The sequence below is a fragment of the Bombina bombina genome, chromosome 2, assembly GCF_027579735.1.
Source record: "Bombina bombina isolate aBomBom1 chromosome 2, aBomBom1.pri, whole genome shotgun sequence".
NCBI lineage: Eukaryota > Metazoa > Chordata > Amphibia > Anura > Bombinatoridae > Bombina > Bombina bombina.
The window spans coordinates 1,208,077,120-1,208,084,023 of NC_069500.1; the positions used below are offsets into that span (position 1 = coordinate 1,208,077,120).

A 6,904-nucleotide genomic window follows, 5' to 3' on the forward strand; every position below is an offset into this window, starting at 1 on the left:
GTAAAATGAAACCCAAATGTTTGATTTTGAAAGGGCATGCAATTTTAACCCACCTTTAATTTTGTTTTTTTCATTATCTAAATTGCTTTATTTTCTATATATTCTTTGTTGAATAACAATTGATATTAGAAATACTCGCTAGCTGTTATTTCTTCAACAAAGGAGAACTAACAAATGAAGCAAATTAGATAATAGTAGTTAATTGTAATTTCTTTTTTATTGTATTCTCTATTGGAATCATTTGAGAAAGATGTTTTTAGAGACCTTTTAATTTGTGTATATTAAAGCAAGATACAAATCATAGGTAGAAAATGTTATAATGGGAGTACATTTAACTATTAATTAGCATTTCATAAATTGCACATAAACTTTTAATTTTATTGATTGTATTAATTTAAATTTGTATTTACTAACTCCTAGGTGGTTCAGTTAGAGCGTCAACCTCTGCATCTGTCCATACCCCATCTACCTCTTCATCAGAGAGACCACGTTCTTCAACTTCTCAGCCTCAGAACGTAAGACAACAACAACATGGGCAATATTTACGGTCAACTACAAATACCAGCCACAGCCTATCGTCTGCAGATACTATTCCAGATGTAAGGAGCAGTACACCAGATACAGCTGTTGGAAGAAGCTCTGGTATGTATCTTTAAACCACTTATATATACACTTTCTAAATTTTTGTTTATAAATTAGATATTAATGTTTAATTTTAATTTTTGCAGCAGATGTTGGACGTCTCTTCAGAGCCATGGTGACCGAATCAGCACCACTTTTCGATGGTAAGTTACTTTTTTAAAGTAAATATAGGATGACAAGACAAATAATTTTGTTAGAAACAAAATTTAACCTTTTAAACTCTGATAGTTATTCAAACTGTAATACTGTGAGATTGATGTATTTTATATGCAAACAGTTGTAGTAAGGAAGGTATTTAATCTTATTGTAAGATTCCAACATGACAGTATAACATGACACTATAAATTTCTCTTGTATAGTAACCCCTCTAACCATTAATGTTGGAATAAATTTCGATCTGCATCTTTTTTTTTGGAAATTAATGCTAATTTTTTTTAATTTTTTTTTTAGATATCGCTGAGGAGAACGATTCATCAAGAGAGGTGATTCTGAATCTTGTTCCAGTTCCAGCACCAGAGGGTAGATCGCCAGAAAGTGGAAGCCTTACTCCTGACCTAACACAGATGGCACAAGGTTAGGATTTGGATATACATGAGCCTGTTATAAACCCCCGTAGTGATGAGGAAAATGCTAATTCACCACCTGATCATGGAGTTCAAGCACAGGGAATTGAACTATTGGAACAACCACAAGCTATTGTCCAAGAGCAGGCACCTTTGGAAGATGCAGGTCTTAACGAAATGTTAAATCTTGCCAGAGGATATAGAGCAGACAGTAGACAGGTCCAGGAAATTTTGTCTGGACATTTAGAAAGATTTGACACTTATAACCAGCAACGGTTGGAACTGGACCGTGAAATCTTTAACTGGCAAAGAGAAATGGACAGGGAAAGGAACCTACATATAAACAGGGCCTTGACAATAGCTGAAAACAACATGCGAATGGCTCAAAATACTATGCCAACTTTGTTAGAATTGATTAGAGATAGACATCAGAGCCAAGAGTCGCCAGATCCAAAAAGACCACGGTTTAATTAGTGCATTGTTATGGACAATTTTAAAGTTATTATTATTGTTTTTTGCTGACAAAGAATATATTGTTATTTTTAGATATTTTTATTAAAGTTTATCCTGTTTTTATTTAATTTTCTTGTTTATTTTTTAAATTTAGTTAAAATCAGTTAAAGGTTTAAAATGTATTGTACACACAGACAAATGTAAGTAAAACAAATATAATTTTTATTACATCAAAAATATTAACAAAATTGAATAAAAATGGCATTATAAAAAAAAAGTGCTCACGGCCAATACAGTATTTTTTGGGGTTTTGAATAAACTTTTTAACATACCAAAATATGACATTTTTGGTGGCCTCAAAAAAAACAAAAAAACAAAAAAAAACCTTTTTTTTTCATTTAAAATGCAATCATTGATTATCTGTTTTCCACTACATAAGTATTGTAGAGATTCTGAACCTGTGTATTTAAATTCATTATAGTATCCATTATTTGTTTAATATCTTCACAGACAGAGGATTGAACTTGTGATACAACTGGTACACTGGAATCTAGAGAAGGGACAAAAATTAGAAAATAAATTAAGGATTATGAGAACATGTTTAAAATAAAAACAGATTATTTATAAGCAGGTAACAAAATTGTATTACCATTTTGGTTAGAGGCGGTATTATCCATAGATGTACTTGTCTGTGTAGATTTAGAAACCATAGATATGTCCCAGTCGTTATCAATATCAGAAATATTGGTTGAGTTTTTCTCACTACTTGCATCTGGAATATATATTTAGAAATCGAGGTATATATTTTGGTATTGATTTGACTATAAGCTATAATATAGTAAATAAAAAAAATTATAAACAATTACCTTGTTGAATTGAGGGTGAAGTTAATGACATCCTTTCAGGAGCATTATTTGCTTCATTGTCACTATCTATGAAAGATTAATAAGGAATTCTATATAAAAAATTGTAAGTAGAAAAATTCTAATGGTACAAAATATAAGAAAAATACCTTCTGTAGAAGATATTTGTATTATTCTTGTGAACCTTGTTTTCTTCTTTTTCATCACTCTTTTATTGGTTTCTGTAAATAACACAACAAGCTAATCATGATTAAATTTAACAGTTGTATAACTATAGATATGTAAACCATGGTTCTATTGTACCTTGAGGTGTATGAACGACAGTTAGGCGCCTGACACCTCCTTTCTGTGGGGACAATTGTCTGTCAAGCAAAGACAGTGGCAAGGGTGGGGATCTAGCCTCACTTCTAGGTGTCAAATGTAGAAAAGGCCTTACATAACGTGGAGGAGGAGCACCACAAATATTTTCTTTCTTCTTATCTGAAATAGAAAATGTATACATATGTTTGTTTAAAGTTTCTTAGTTTTAAAATGTATTATATAATAAAGTTTTTGTTTTAAATTAAAATGGACATGAAAGTGATATGGTACACCTATTTATTCTTTCAGTTCTCATATTGATGATGAACTTTGCATAGAATTTATAATGTAAAAGAATAACAAAATTATATACCAGTAAGAAACAGTATGGACATGAAAGTGATCACTATGGTATACTGAAACCTAATTATAATTTCAGATCTCATATTGAGGATGAACTTTGCATAGAATTTATAATTTAAAAGAATAACAAAATTATATACCAGTAAGAAACAGTATGGACATGAAAGTGATAAATATGGTACACTGAAACCTACTTATAATTTCAGTTCTCATATTGATGATGAACTTTGCATAGAATTTATAATTTAAAAGAATAACAATTTTATAAACTTACATGTCCTTAACAGGCTCCTAATAGATTGGTAATATAGTGGTTCTCGACGTTTAACATCACTGTATCGTCTCAAACATTGACGCCTGGTCCTTTTAATTTTTGATACACGATACATTCTGCGTATCATTTCATAAATAGTTTTGTCCCTTTCATCTTGAATGACCCCCCGGACACCCCCTAAGCGTTTGGGAAAATATCTATCCATTACATACACTAGAATTATCATTTCCCCAGATGTGAAAGGTGCAATTCTCTTCATCCTCCCTGGTCCCATAGCAACTTTCTAGATGGGTGTGTCAAATCCCAAAATGTTCTCAATATCGCGTTATTCACTGTCTCTATGCAAAATTATTGTATATTTGCTAAATTGTGAGAATTCTTTGGATACAATTATAAAAAAGTTGTATTATTTATTGCCATTCTCAAGTAATGATAAATGTAAATAAAGTTTGATGTATATATTTTATTGTGTAATATAGTTATCAATAGTGTAGTGTAGTTTTTTTTTTTGTTATGTAGGACAGTCATATAATTAAAAATCTTTATGATTATTTGGTTTATATAGTTATTGTGCAATATGTTGGTTTTAAATAAAAATTAAAGTTTAATTAAAAAAACAATATCCAATGTGACCGTTTATTATAATTTGTTAACTTATAAAAATAAAAACAAATACAAAATCACACAAGTATATGATGAAAAAAAAAAGATTTTATTCAGAAAGTGAAAATGTAGTTTTTTATTCAAAAGACCAAAAAATAGAAGTCCTGTGATTACAATCTTTTGATGAAATCAATCCTTAAAATAGTTCTCTGCGACATAATTTTTGGCATTAATAGCCTGTCTTGTTGGTGCATCATTACAGATGACCTCAGGGAAGTTCTCAAATGATATTTCTTCTTCATCATCAATTTCAATTCCTCTTCTTATTGCAATGTTATGCAGAATGCAGCATACAAGAATAATTTTTGCAACCTTCTCGGGAGCATACTGCATGACACCACCTGAGTGGTCAAGACAACAAAAGCGCATTTTTAACAATCCAAATGCTCTCTCGATGATTCCTCGGGTGGATCTGTGTGCCTCGTTGAATTTAACCTCACATCTTCTTCGAGGATTGTTATAGGGTGTGAATAACCATTCTCTACTGAAATAACCAGCGTCCCCTATGAAAAAAATTAAAAAGGATTAACATTTCAAAGATGATAAAGACGATAATTTCAATGAGAATTAACTATGTTTTTTAGTTAAATCTATCATAACAATGCATGACATAAACTACGTTTGACAATTATAATAATACTGTAACATAACATCCCAAAAATATAATTACCTAACAGCCATCCTTCAGGCATCTCTCCCTCCTCAAACTTCTGATATAACCCAGACTGACGCAAGATATACGAATCATGGCAGGATCCAGGGAAGTTGGAACGGACACTGATTATTTTCATGTTATGGTCACACACCATCTGAACATTGAGGGAATGGTACTGTTTTCTGTTCCTGAAAACTTCCTCACGTTCTCGGGATGGTTTGACTGCAACATGGGTGCAATCGATGGCTCCAAGTACATTGGGCATTCCGGCCATTCTATAAAAATTAGACTTCACAGATTGCCACTCTTCTGGAGTCGCTGGAAGGCACACGTACCTTGGAAAGACAACCATCAAAGCATCAATAACTTTGGTTAGGTGCCTCGAAAAAGCAGACTGGCTGATGCCAATTATAACGCTAGACACAGTTTGGAATGAACCGGTGGCAAAAAAGTGTAAGGCTGCCAACAGTTTTAATAGTCCGGGTATGGCTTGTGAACGCACTGTCATTGGTTCAAGGTATTCTGCTATTTCATTGTAAAGTTCCATAATAGCTTCTCTGTCCAAACGGAATCTCTGGATAATCTCTCGATCAGAAATGCTTTCCAAACCCATACGTGGAAGGAAAACTCTAGGGACTCTGATTCTTCTACCTCTCCTTCTTTGCAAGTTGTCAACCGGTGCCTGTATAGCCCTTCTTCCTCGTAATTGAATTAATCGGAAAAGAAACATGTGTAAAAGTGTCTCCATCTTCATTCAGTGATCCAAAAACCAATAATGCTACAATAGTAGTCTAGTCCTTTCGCTTAAGTACTTCTACCTGGCGTCAGGTTGATACCCCCTATAGTTTTCTATTGTATTCACTACCTAAATGGTCGCGAAGCAAATCACGCGAAGTTACAGTGAAAGTTGGAGCAGACTGATTAGTTGTAACATTCATAATTTCTGATTACAGCGAATTTACGTGCGATCGAACATGTAGTAAGTGGAAAAAGGCTTCATACGATGAGTTGAGTAAAATTACGATCGCTGATGAAAATAGTGTTTTTTTGACCAGATCGCAGATTGGTACATACGAGAAGCAGATCGTGAGCAAATTTTGACGCGGAAATACAGACGGACGGTCACTTCGAAGCTTAGTACATGGCGCCCAATGTCTCCTGTGACCATTTCAGAATGTTTTGCACATATGCAAGATAATAGACTGTTTGTAAATACTCTGAACAACTTGCAAAGATGTCCAAATTCCATTTTGATGCTTTATCAAGTGTCTTGAGGTTTTGGAAAAGCCTTTCAAAAATGTATTAGGCCAAGAGCCAAAAGTCCCCTATTGTCATCAATATATAGAATAGAAAAGCATCCGTTTTCAGACAAAAAAGAGCCAAAAAGACCTCAACCATTAGAATTGTACTGCAAGACTAGTTTCCCCTTATTGAGTTACTAATTGTTGATGTACCTGCAGATTATAAAATGGAAGGAGAATGTTCGCTTATAATTACTTTTATATATGAAAAAGCTGAACTCAAGAACATGCCAATATACACAAACTGCACATGCAGAAATAGCAGACCTCCTAATTTTATCTATCTCTATTAACATTATGGCCTACTTATCTTAACTCTCTGTCAATATTCAATGGCCTATACTTAGGTAATACAATTTTACTTTTCATTTGCTCTGTATCTTCCACCTCCCACTTGATTGCTGCTTGCTGCCTCTTGTTTACATACAGTTTTGCGGTAACAGGGGTGTGTTGCTAACAAGCCTTTTTTTCCACTGCACACTTAAGACAACGCTGGTATTACAGGTTTTTTTAAACCTGGCGTTAGCTGCAAAAAGGTGAGCGTAGAGCAAAATTTAGCTCCACATCTCACCTCAATACCAGCATTGCTTAAGTCAGCGGTAAGCTGGCTGAACGTGCTCGTGCACGATTTCCCCATAGCTGGCTGAAAAAAAAACTAACACCTGCAAAAAAGCAGCGTTCAGCTCCTAACGCAGCCCCATTGTTTCCTAAGGGGAAATTAATTTTATGTCTGCACCTAACACCCTAACATGAACCCTGAGTCTAAACACCCCTAATATTATACTTATTAACCCCTAATCTGCTGCCCCCGCTATCGCCAACACCTA

At 33.7% G+C, this 6,904-nt stretch overlaps 1 long non-coding RNA gene across 1 annotated transcript; it reads left to right on the forward strand.

Moving 5' to 3' along the window:
* Window positions 1–555: 555 nt before the first annotated feature.
* Window positions 556–1,103, forward strand: LOC128648215 (uncharacterized). The gene is made up of 3 exons (XR_008400541.1): window positions 556–642; window positions 729–785; window positions 1,093–1,103. It is a non-coding gene; the product is annotated as an uncharacterized LOC128648215 (long non-coding RNA).
* The last annotated feature ends 5,801 nt before the right edge of the window (window positions 1,104–6,904 follow it).